This window comes from Myxine glutinosa, chromosome 4, assembly GCF_964187855.1.
Source record: "Myxine glutinosa chromosome 4, kmMyxGlut1.1, whole genome shotgun sequence".
Taxonomy (NCBI): Eukaryota; Metazoa; Chordata; class Myxini; order Myxiniformes; family Myxinidae; genus Myxine; species Myxine glutinosa.
This window is the reverse complement of record NC_136264.1, coordinates 105,761,016-105,774,699: the sequence shown is the minus strand read 5'-3', so window position 1 is coordinate 105,774,699 and position 13,684 is coordinate 105,761,016.

Genomic DNA, 13,684 nt, shown 5'->3' with positions numbered 1-13,684 from the left:
AATGAAAAAATAACTTCTTTTGGGGGGGGGGGGGGGGGTACATGGACACGCGTGTCAAAACTGCAAATGCCAACACCTTGGTTATCGTTGATTAATCCCTGCACGGAGCGCAGAATCTCCCAGGAATTCTTTTTTTTCTTCATCCATAGGTTAGCAATCGCAGCAAAGATTGGTATTTCCGTCAGCGAAGCGACGGGTCTTATATTCGATAATGTATAAAACCACCATGTGTCTGGTCAACAGTTATTTAAATATATTGTGAAAATTATTAGTTTCTACACAATTCAGGCAGTGTAACAAAATAATACAACAAAGACACCTCTTGAACTTGTCAACAAGTGCTAAGTACATAGCTGGTTACCTCCGCCACCAAAGGTGGATGGACGTTATGTTTTCACCCCTGTCTGTCTTTGTTTGTCTGTCTGTCCGTTTGTGAACAAGATATCTCAAAAAGTTGTGGACAGATTCGGACGAAATTTGGCAGAGAGGTAGCGTATGTGACAATGACGAAATGATTAGAGTTGGGTGAAGATCCGGATTCGGATTCGGTAGTATAATATTTTAAGTGATTCTTCACCATTGGGAGATTGGGCCGAAAACCATACATAGCAGGATATCTCAAAACGTTGTGGACGGATTTGGACGAAACTTGGTCGACCGGTTGGGTGTCTGACAAGGAGAAACAGATTCGATTTTGGTGAAGATCTGAATATGGATTCGGATATGAGAATTATTTAATTTTTTTAGCGATTCTTCACAATTGGGAGATAGGGCCAAAAACGATACAAATCAGAATATCTCAAAAGCTTATGGATGGATTTGAACGAAAGTTGTCGGACAGTTTGTGTGTGTGACAAGGAAGAATCGATTCAATTTTGGTGAAGAATGTTTCTAGATTATATAAATTCTGTATTGTGATTTTCTGGTCTACTATGAGATACAAAACGTAAACTGTTCACCGGGCGAAGGTATGCCTCCACTGATTGCCGTTCTACTTTTGTTGTATGTGTTTTATACATTCTCCTGAGTGTAAGGTACACTCTTCTGATTACTGTATCGAGATTATTACATGAAGTATGCAAAAAAAATCTAAAGGTTTATTTCTCATTTTAAGTTTAATTTTCCTTTCTCCTATTAACTACCCTGATTCTCCTTTCTTTCCTCTTCCACTTCCAGTTCAATTTTATATTTTCCCAATTTCTAACCTCCCTACAATGCCCCATCTTTCATCTATTGTTTCCACCCATTTTTATTTACCCATACTGTACTTATCAAAGCAATTACACATATTCAAAGGGAACTAGCAGGAACGTACGGAAATTCGGCGTAAAGTAAATTGTGACTTCAAGTCCTCAACATTCCCCGCAACCAATCCCAAATCCTAAACTCCACCCCCCCCCCCACCCCCCAACTCAATCTAAGTCCTCAACTGACTCCCAACCCCAAGTGCTCAACTCCCTCCTCCCCACCCAACCTCAAGTCCTCAACTAACACCCAACTCCAAGTCCTCAACTAATCCCCCTCGCCCCCTCCAGCCAACCTCAAGTCCTCAAATGACACCCAACCCCAAGTCCCCAGCTCCCCCCCCCCCCCCACCCAACCTCAAGTCCCCAACTGACTCCCAATCCCAAGTCCTCAACCCCCCCCCCCCCCTCACACTCACCACCATTTCAACCCCAGGTCCTCAGCCCCCCTCCAAACCCCAAGTCTTCAAGTCTTCAATCCCCACCCCCTTCAATTCCAAGTCTTCAAGACACTCCCCACCCTATCATCAAATTCCTTCCCTGCTATAAGTCTCAACCCCCTCCCTCCCCACCCCCCACTCTCCACCCACACCAAGTCCTCAACCCCACTCCCCCTCCCACCCCTCCCCCCAATCTCCCACTGCAAGCCTCAACCCCACTCTCCCAACTCTGTCTCCTCTCTGCCCCAACCTCACTCCAACTCTCTGTCCTTCCTTCCTCATGTGTTACACCACGACCGAAGGTGGATGGAGGTTATGTTTTCACCCCTGCCTGTCTGTTTGTCTGTCTGTTTGTTTGTTTGTCTGTGAACAAGATATCTCAAAAGGTTGTAGACAGATTCGGACGAAATTTGGTGGAGAGGATGGTTGTATGACAAGGACTAAATGATTTGAATTTGGTGAAGATCTGGATATGGATCTGGATCTGAGAATTTTTAGGTGATTCTTCACCATTGAGAGCTCGGGCAAAAACGATCAAAATCAAGATATCTGAAAAAGTTGTTTTCGGATTCAGACAAAATTTGGTGGAGAGGTTGGGTGAGTGACAAGGACGAATCGATTCGATTGTCGTGAAGGTTACGAATCCGGATCAGAGAATATTTTTTATTTTTTAAGTGATCTCTGATTTAATCTATGATCCGGATTCGAATGTTCACCAAAATCGAATCAATTCTTCCTTGTCACACACCCAATCTGTTCACCAAATTTTTGCCAAGTACCCAACAGAATAAGCCTATTATTTATATAGATTATAATAAACACAGTGAACACTACGTTGAGAAAGTCTGCGATTAATAGTGAGTTTGAGTGAGCCTCCTTGGTGCTCCCACCTAAGTGCACAATTCAATTCATGAGACTTCTCCCAGATTCAAATTTTACATGCTGTGTTGATTTTGTATATGGTTTCCTAAATGACCTTGTCTTTGTGTGAAACAATCTCATTTCTCTGAATGTCTTTGTCCTACACATATTTAAGAGATCTCCCACGAGCCTTGCATCTTCTTCGCACCAAGCACCTTCCACAGGAAGTGGAGCAGTGAAAGTTGTCCTGCCTCTGTTTCTTTCTGTAAAAGCAGTGAAAACGTAATTTCTTTCATTTGCACCTCATGTGGATAAGTTGAATGAAAAAGTTTCTTTGCTTCTGTCCATTTCCTATGGAGTCTTACTCGGTTGAAATATGTGATTTTATCTTTATTTGGGAACTGATCCACTATTATCATCTTCTTTCGTTATTACGAACATGTGTCACCCTTTATTTCCAGCTCTCCAATCTCACTATCAATTTGAGCGTTTCTCATAAATGACTCCGGCTCAGCCTGTGTGTTCCTAGATTGTTGCAATTCCGCCATTGTGTGCTCTTGACAAAGCAACTTGTGGTGACCTTCAGTGCAAGTGTTCTGAAAGCTCTACCATGCTCAGTATTTGTAGTCTATACCTCATGCTCTTGTAGGGCCAGGATTCCCACAGCTCAGGACCCACTGAAGTGCTTTTTGCAGCTGTAGAGGGTGGAAAACACACTTTGCTCGATGCTTTCATTGAGCTTCCTGAAGGTGAAAACAGGATATCACTTAACTAAGACAAAATTACTCAGTAAATTTTTAGAGAAGTTTGTGAACCATCATAGTAACTAAGTTGAAGCGACGGTTCAAGCATGTGCACTTCGTAAAAACAAGAGGAGGGTTCACAGCTGAAACAGTTATAATTTGTCACCTTATGAGCAATTGTCCAAAATATTGTGTGAAAAGTTAATGTTTTTGAAATCAACATGTACCACTTACTCAGAAACTGTTTAAATATACTGAAACGCAAAAGAAACTTACCACCTTTGAAACCTTTAAATATCAACAATAACACTGCGTGTAGTAAATGTGTGAACTTATTTGTGGACAATAGTGTCCTCACTGTCAGACAAAACGGTCACGGATGGTCACTTGAACCTTCAATGGTCACTTCATAGCACAGCTGTTGAACAGCCGTTTTGACTGTCAGCGATTAGCCAAGGGGTACGGGATGATTTTAATGAGCTGCACGTGATGTCTTGATATTGGCTTTAAAAAGGCCAGTGCAAAATGGGCATTTCAATCAACATGCCACGATTGTCAAGGGATCAACGGCAGCATGCCCTTGGCATGCTGCAAGGTGGACTAAGCTACCGTGAGGTGGCAGGTCGCCTTGGCTGTTCACACCAGACGATATCGGCCCTGGTGGACAGAGACACCCTCCACAATGCTGCAGATGACAGACCTCGATCAGGGAGGCCAAGAGTCACCACTGCAAGGCAGGACAGGCAGATGGTCCGAAGTCACCTGCGGGATCGATTCCGTCCAGCATCCCGCACTGCGGCAGAAACTCCGGGGAAACCTTCAAACAAGTGGTAAGTTTCTTTGCGGTTTCCCCGGAGTTTCTGCCGCAGTGCGGGATGTTGGACGGAATCGATCCCGCAGGTAACTTCAGACCATCTGCCTGTCCTGCCTTGCAGTGGTGACTCTTGGCCTCCCTGATCGAGGTCTGTCATTTGCAGAGTCGTGGAGGGTGTCTCTGTCCACCAGGGCCGATATCGTCTGGTGTGAACAGCCAAGGCGACGTGCCACCTCACGGTAGCTCAGTCCGCCTTGCAGCATGCCCAGGGCACGCTGCCGTTGATCCCTTGACAATCGTGGCATGTTGATTGAAATGCCCATTTTGCACTGGCCTTTTTAAAGCCAATATCAAGACATCACGTGCAGCTCATTAAAATCATCCCGTACCCCTTGGCTAATCACTGACAGTCAAAACGGCTGTTCAACAGCTGTGCTATGAAGTGACCATTGAAGGTTCAAGTGACCATCCGTGACCGTTTTGTCTGACATTGAGGACACTATTGTCCACAAATAAGTTCACACATTTACTACACGCAGTGTTATTGTTGATATTTAAAGGTTTCAAAGGTGGTAAGTTTCTTTTGCGTTTCACTATATTTTGGCCTCAGACACAACACTTAAACTTCCTCATGCTGGAGTGCATCCATAAGCTCTTATATTGCGGTTTCCCATTCATCCTCCTTTGTGCCACTTTGCCACCCAATCACTACTCATGGAAAATGAATATCTCAATATTGATGACATCATTTTCTCTGAACCAGATATTTAAAAATTTGGTGTCTTTCTATTTTTTTTCTGCAGAAAATTTTAAATGAGGTTATTTTTACAGGTATCTTTTATAATTTCAACCTATTAACTAAACAATCAAACCTTTTATTAATATACATGTGTTAGACCACAGGCTTTGAGATAATACTTGTGCAGTATTCAAGAATATATATCTATCTATATCTATCTATATATATATATAAATATATATTTTCTTTTTTCGTCTTCAAAAAGTCAAAAGTTGCATATCTTCGTTGGATAAGTGTTCACCCCCTTATAATAGCAATTGTAAACGACAACAGCACTCAAAGAGAGCATACCTCCACCTGGTGAACAGTTTACGTTTTGTATCTCAGAGTAGACCAGAAAATCACAATACAGAATTTATAATATAATTTCTGTTCTTCCGCTCTTTCACTCCCTCTCTCTGTTCTCTTCACCCTCTCTTTTGCTCAAGGTCATCTTCCATCTGCTTGGAAATCTGCCAACATCACCGCTTTGCACAAAAAAGGTGCAAAAACAGATCCCAGCAACTACAGACCAATCAGCCTTCTCCCAATTATCAGCAAAGTCATGGAATCCATCATTGCTTCAGATATGAAATCTTTCCTCTTCTCCAATGGCTTGATCTCTGATCATCAATTTGGTTTCAGACCTGGACACTCTACTCTGGACATGCTGCTTCTGCTTTCTCAACAATGGATGGAGGTCCTCAATGCCAAACAGGAAATTAGAGCAGTCTCCCTTGACATATCACGTGCCTTCGATACGGTCTGGCACCCCGCTCTGCTCACCAAACTCTCCTCTTTTGGTATCAATGGAAATCTCCACGCATGGCTGGCGGACTTCCTCTCTAGTCGTAGTCAACGTGTGGCCCTGAATGGGTTTCTCTCATCTCCTCTTCCTGTTCAGGCTGGAGTTCCACAAGGCAGTGTTCTGGGCCCTGTGCTTTTTCTGGTCTTCATCAATGATCTCTCTGACTCTCTTGAAAATCCTCTGTATCTCTTTGCTGATGACTCTACTCTCTGTCGCTCCATTCTTCATCCCTCAGATCGGCAGTCTGCTGCCTCCTCACTCTCTGCAGACCTGGACAAAATCACAGACTGGGCAAACAAGTGGAACATGTCTTTCAATCCTGACAAATCTTACACTCTTACGATGTCTCTCCGAAAAGACCGACTGGACAACCCTCCCATCCACTTTCTGAATAATCCTCTCCAAGAAGTTCTGTCACTCAAGCTTTTGGGTCTCACTATCTGCCATGATCTTTCCTGGGAAAACCACATTTCAAATCTGGCCTCCAAAGCCAGTCGCCGACTGGGCATCCTCCATCGTGCAAAGTCCTTCCTTGGCACACCTGAGCTCCTCACCACATACAAGGCTTTCATCCGCAGCTCAATGGAATACTGCTCTCCCCTCTGTGCTGGTGCTCCTGCCTCACACCTAGCTCGTCTTCACGCTGTTGAAACCAAAGCATTCAGAATCATTGGAATCTCCCGCGATGAAGCTAACTCCAAGGGCCTCTCACTCACTCACCGCAGGCAGGTTGGTGGTCTTTCCATCTTCTACCGACTCCTCTCTGGCCTTGCCCCCCCCCCCCAGCTCTCTCTGGGCTGTGTCCCGCAAATATTCCTACAGGTCGCACAAGATCTGCCTGCAACCCTCTTATGGTCAAACTGCCAAAATCAAGACTCTCTGCTCACCTTCACTCCTCCTCTTCTCCCGCCTCTGGAACAAACTCCCTCACTCTCTTCAATCCCACTCCACCCTCCAGGTCTTTAAAACTGCTGTTCACCACCATCTCTTATCTTCCCCCATCCAAAACCTTGATCTTTTCTACCCCCGCTAATTTCACCCCAATTCCACTTTTTTGAAATACCAACTTCTGTCCTGGAAGTCCTTGGTGTCCTTGTGTTTTATACTTCTCCCTCCACCCCCCCCCCCCTTCCCACGCCTCCTTCCCCCAAGCCCTCTCCCTTCCACACATCTCCCTGCTCTCAAATGTTGTGTTTGTGTGCTTCCCCTTCTCTCCCCATCTTGTTTTCCGCTCCCTCTTTTTGTGTGTTTTGTTTGTCTGGTTGATTTGTTTGTGAAGTAAATGTTAGCTCTTTCACGAGCCTCGATTCAGTATACAAAAAAAAAAAAAAAATGTAGAAACATTCTTCACCAAAATTGAATCGATTCTTCCTTGTCACACACACAACCTATCCAACAAGTTTCGTCCAAATCCATCCACAACTTTTTGAGATATCCTGCATTGTATCGTTTTTCGCCCTATCTCCCAATTGTGAAGAATCACTAAAAAAATAAAATAATTCTCATATCCAAATCCATATTCAGATCTTCACCAAAATCAAATCTATTTCTCCTTGTCAAACACCCAACCGGTCGACCAAGTTTCGTCCAAATCCGTCCACAACGTTTTGAGATGTCCCGCTATATATCGTTTTTGGCCCGATCTCCCAATGGTGAAGAATCACTTAAAAAATTATCGGAGCTGGATCCGAATCTGGATCTTCACCAAAATCGAATCATTTCGTCCTTGTCACATACGCTACATCTCTGCCAAATTTCGTCCGAATCCGTCACCAACCTTTTGAGATATCTTGTTCACAAACGGACAGACAGACAAACAGACAAACAGACTAGAAATCGGTCAGAGACCGAGGACCTGCCGGAATGTACTTTTTTTTTCAGGGGTGTTGGTTAGAAGGGAATCGGATAATGTTTGACAGTTATTAGTAAAAAAAAATTAGTTTTTGACCTTGAGTTTGACCTTTCAAGGCCACTCAAGGTCAAAGGTCATGGTGCCAAATGAAATGTCGTATGTGACCCTATATACCAGTAACAGTAAGTGTATGCATATCTCTTGTACTTTTAGAGTTATAGTGGTTTGAAATATATTTTAAATGAAAACTCGACCTCCCTGATTTCACGTTTTGTGTGACCTTGAGCTTGACCTTGGGCTTAGAGAGTTAAAAATTGGGCACAGTCTATTCCAGCGCAAGCCAAATATGTGTGTAAAGTATGGCGATGCCATGTGCAAAGATGCAGACGTAGTACTGCGCACAAACAGACAGACAGACAGACAGACAGACAGACAAACCAACCAACCAACATACTTGCCGGATTTTTTTTCCGGCAAGTAACAAACAGAGACAGTAGCTCAGGTGTAACCGATCACCTTCAAAATCACACACCAAGGTAATTGGCCTCCACCTATGTTAAATTGTAGTGATTCTGATTATTTCAGAATAAAATCAGCTGTTCCTGCAGATTTCCTCTGCTGGGTAGTGCATTTCACAGCAAAGACTCAGAAGTGGAAGGCGTATGGTACCACTAAGAGTAGACCTTGCCTAGATCAGGCCGTCCCTCCAAACTGGATGATCAAGCAATGAGGAGACTGATCAGAGAGGCCACTAAGAGGCCAATGGTAACTTTGAAAGAGCTACAGACCTTTATGGCAAAGATTGGTCACTGTGTGCATGTGACAACAATATCCCAAGCACTCCACCAGTCTGGCCTGCATGGTAGCGTGGCAAGAAAAAAAACCATTACTCAAAAAAGCTCACCTTGAGTCCCGTTTGAGGTATGCGAAAAACTACTCCAGAGATTTTGAAGCCATGTGGCAAAAAGTTTTGTGGTCTGACGTAACTTTTTGGTTTAATGCAAAACGTTACGTTTGCCGCAACCCCAACACAGCACCTCATTAAAAGACACCATCCGTACTGTAAATCATGATGGTGGCAGCATCATGTTATGGGGATGTTTCTCATCAGCAGGGACTGAGGCACTTGTCAGGATAGAACGAAAAATGGATGGAGCAAAACATAGAAAAATCCGAGAGGAAAACCTGCTATCCTCTGAAAAAAAGCTGAAATGGGGACGGAAGTTCACCTTTCAGCATGTTAACGACGTGAAGCACACAGCCAAAGCAACACTGAAGTGGCTAAGGAACAAAAACAAAAGTGGCCCAGTCAGAGCCCCGACCTAAATCCAATTGAAAATCTCGACATGACTTGAAGATTGCTGTCCATCAATGCTCCCCATGCAACTTGAATGAGCTTGAACAGTTTTCTACAGAATAATGGGCAAATATTGCCCATTCAAGGTGCACAAAGTTGGTAAAGACCTATCCCAACAGACTCACAGCCGTAATTGCTGACAAAAGTGCTTCCACCAAGTATTAACACAGGGGGTGAACACTATCCAACCAAGATGTTCTTTTTTTGTATTTCTGAATAATTTTCTTAAATTTGTAGAATTTGTTTTTCACTTGGAGGTTGGGAGTTATGATATGCAAAGAATGGTGGAAAAAGTCATTCAAAAGTCAAAAGTCAATTGCATTAATACAATTTAATTCCAGGCTATAAGGAAACAAAAGGTGAAAATTTTGAAAGGGGGTGTCGACTTTCTATAGGCACTGTATATATATATATATATATACCCAGCTCGGCTTCACGCTGTTGAAACCAAAGCGTTCAGAATCATTGGAATCTCCTGCGATGAAGCTAACTCCGAGGGCCTTTCACTCACTCACCTCAGGCAGGTTGGTGGTCTTTCCGTCTTCTACCGACTCCTCTCCGGCCTTGCTCCCCCAGCTCTCTCTGTGCTCTGTCCCCCAAATATTCCTACAGGTCGCACAAGATCTGCCAGCAACCCTCTTATGGTTAAATTGCCAAAATCTAGGCTCTTTGCTCAACTTCACTCTTTCATTCCCCTTTTCTCCCGCCTCTGGAACAAACTCCCCCACTCCCTTCAATCCCACTCCTCCCTCCAGGTCGTTAAAACAGCTGTTAACCACCATCTCTTATCTTCCCCCATCCAAAACCTTGATCTTTTCTACCCTCACTAATTCACCCCCAGATACACGTTTTTGAAATTCCAACTTCTTTCCTGGAAGTTCTTGCAGTGTCCATATGTTTTATACCTCTCCCACCTCCCCCCAAGCCCTCTCCCTCCCACAGTTCTCTCGATGTCCCTGCTCTCAAATATTGTGTTTGTGTCCTTCCCCCTCTCTCCCCATCTTGTCTACTGCTCCCCTTATTTTGTGTTTTTTGTGTCGGTTTGACTTTTTGTGTGATTAATGTTAGCTCTTTCACGAGCCTCGATCTTGTATACAATATATATATATATATATATATATATATATATATATATATATATATATATATACATATATATATATACATATATATATATATACATATATATACATATACATATATATACATATATATACATACATATACTATATATCGGGAGTGTGACCGTGACCATTGACTCACTTTCCCATGTTAGAATGATCGTTTTTAAGGCCATTTTCCCCCACTGGAGCAGGGGTTAGCCTTGCGGGCCCCATGACAATCATGGTTCCCTGTTTGAGGCAACGTTTTTATGGCCGATGCCCTTCCTGACGCCAACCCTTAGTCACCTCTTACAATGCGCAAGGATACAGTGTACCTATTCTAAATCGCGGTACACACCGGGATCATACATCCCAGCAAGCTGGTACTCAATTTGCCGACCTCAGAAGGATGACAGGCTGAGTCAACCCCCCTGGCGTTAATTCAGCGATCGACCGGGATTCAAACGCAGGACCCTAGGATCCCAAGCCTGCACCCTAACCGCTAAGCCAACACCATGCTACTTTCCAGTGTTAGACAGTTATTTATACTTGTGCACATGATAGATCATGTATACTGATTTCTGTGATAAGTGTTGTACATGTGGTGGAGAACTACGATGTCTTCTGCTAAATCTGGTTGATAACAAAGTTCAGTAGGTTGATTCTTCTTCCTTCAGGGTGAAATGATCCATTTATTGACAATCTTGCATTATATCATTATTCTCAAACTGTTAGTTTTCTGGCTGAGATTTTGATCAGAGACCAGAACATGAATGTTTATAAAAGGGAAGGCAATGACAACTTGGAGGGAAAATGGTCAGGTATTTAGTTTGGAAGGCAGGTTAATAATGTCGCCTGATCATGATGATGAGGATTAGGAGGATCATGATAATAACAATTGTGGTTGTGGGATGATCAAATTGTTACCTGGACTTTTGGTTCTCTTGTAAGATAAGCTTGTATTTATTTTACAAAAGAGATACTTGTATTACTTTTCAAGGTGTTTCCAGCTGTGGACACACACCTGCTACATCAGAGTGCAAGCTTTCATATACTTTTATTTTCGTGTAAACTTTATTTCAGACTTGTGGACCGCTATAAAAATGGTCTTTGATCATGCTGAGGTTTTTATTTTATTTTAACGTTCCTATTGATATTGGTATATTACACTTTAGTTCATAGACAGAGATCTCAGGATTCTCTTAAATACTTAACATCCTTCTCTAGTAAAGTATTTTAATATTGTTGGTTATGCGATTCGTAAATTTTTTTTTGTTGCGAATGGACGTTATGGGCCTTTTTCCAAAGTTTGAGGGAGTGGCCAGGGAGATTTGTGGTCGAACATGAGAATAAAACACTGGCAGATGTTTTGAAGTGTCCTCTCAAGTGTTTATAGCATGTTGTGAGGATCCAATTTCGTTGTCTGGCTAGAATTGGCAAAGTTATTCCTTTCTTGCACAAACCGACTCTTGTGTTGAAGCCTCTCAAGGTTATCGATATCAGATTTTGTGCTCGGGTTCCACACAACAGAAGCATACTCCAAAACGGGTCCAATTATTGAGCAGTAAAGAGCCAAGATCATTTTCTTAGAAAAGCCTAACCATACGGAGTTTTTGTGAAGCTTTGACACATATGCTGTTATGTTTGGCTGGTTTCAAATAAGTTGAAATTATTACACTCTCTGTTCTCTCTGTTCTCTCTGTTCAGTGACCTCAGATAGATAGGAACCATCCAAGGTATAGTTGTACTTTTCCTGAGGTCTTATTCTCATGATATTACCTTTGATGACGTCATATTTCAGAAGCCATTTCTGAAGCATTTAGGCAACTTTTGCTGAAACTTTGGAAACATGCTTCAGCTGAAATTTGGTGAATTTGACGGATGAAACTTTGGTCACTTTAGTCATTTTGGTCAATTTGGCAGAGGCATTTGGATCAATATTATACTTTGGATTTAGGCTGAAACAGCATTTAGGTGAATTTGCAACATCTCAGTCATCTATGCATGATATTCCACAAAAGATTTTCACAAAATATATGATTGCGCGAGGTAAGTTGTTGACATTTTAGAGGAATATTAATATACCAGCGGTAACCCGTGAAAATTACGAGCATAAATAGCGTTTATGTTCATACGAACTAACTTGACCTTCCTCTTCCTTTCCGCTTCCTTTCAAAATAATTGTGTCAGTTGGCACCAACATTCATTCTGGCGGATCTCCTGAATATCGCTTTGTATTCAACTGCAGTATTGTCTCTTATAGTGTGGTTACTGGTAAGTATCCCCTTTACATTTCTGATCGCATTTATATTTATATTAAAAGGCGAAGCGTGCCTCTCGAGTCGCTGCGCGTCCGGCACACAGTGGGACGTCTTCTTCTTCTCCACGGTATCAAGTGCAGCGTCTCACTGTGCGTAAAACAAAATGGCGTGGGTTATTCAAAACTTTTCACTGATTTTCAGCTTTCATTCCACACTTATAGACATTTGGAGACATAGGTATGCTTATATGGAAGGGTTAGTCATAACTACATAGTATCACACATATCTTAGGGTGACAGGAGCAATAGCTGGAGAGAAGTTCTGATTACAAACTCCAGAAATAAGCGTTTTAATGATTAATATATATTAAGTGAAAGAAGCACATTGACCCGAGATGTGAAATGACACTGACGTCATGCACATAAATTATGCCAACACATCATCTCCAAACTAGTATGGCGTCCGTGTGGCACTCAGGTCTTTGAAGACTGAGATTTATGCCTTTGTGGTTGCAAATAAATTAAAGCAGAGAAGCCGATCCAGATTTCACCCTTGTTAATGGGATCGTCTGGACGACAATTCGAAAATTGTTTACTCATGATATTATGTGAAGCTAGGTTCAGTGTACTCCTTTTGTTAAATCTATTATTCCTAACTACGATCATTCTAACTGGTCATCAGCAGGGCAGAGGCAATGTTTTGGCATGCAGACAACAATTGTTGGTAACAGGTCGTGCAGCAAGTGCTGTGTTTGGATTCGATCTTTGCCTTGCTGCATCATCAAGTTAGGGCGTTTGATCCATATAGATATATATATATACAGTCACGTGAAAAAGTAAGTACACCCCATGTAAAGTTTTGACTTTTTCAACATATTTCAACATATACAGCTATTTGATCTTCATTTCAACAATATTGACAGATGAAGCGGGCCCCATGACAATCATGGTTCCCTGTTTGAGGCAATGTTTTTATGGCCGGATGCCCTTCGTGACGCCAACAATATTGACAGATAAAGGTGATATAATATAACAAATATCATTTAACATTTACATTTTGTAGTCCATTGTATAATTTAAATAAACATAAATGCAAATTTCGCATGTGGAAAAAGTAAGTACACCCCGACATTTATCACCACTTCAAATACATAAATTAGAATCAGGTGCACCAGCTCAGGTGCAAATGATTAGAACACCGTTAGAGAGGATCTTGGAGGAACCTGTCTTATTTAAACCTCAGACATTTAGTTTGGTTTGCTCTTTGTTGTCGAAGTGTGCGGTGTCACCATGCCTAGATCAAAAGAGCTCTCTGAGGCCTTCAGAAAGAAGGTTATAGATGCCTACGAGTCTGGGAAGGGATTTTAAAAGATCTCCAAACAATTTGAAATCAATCATTCGATGGTCCGGAAGATCATCTACAA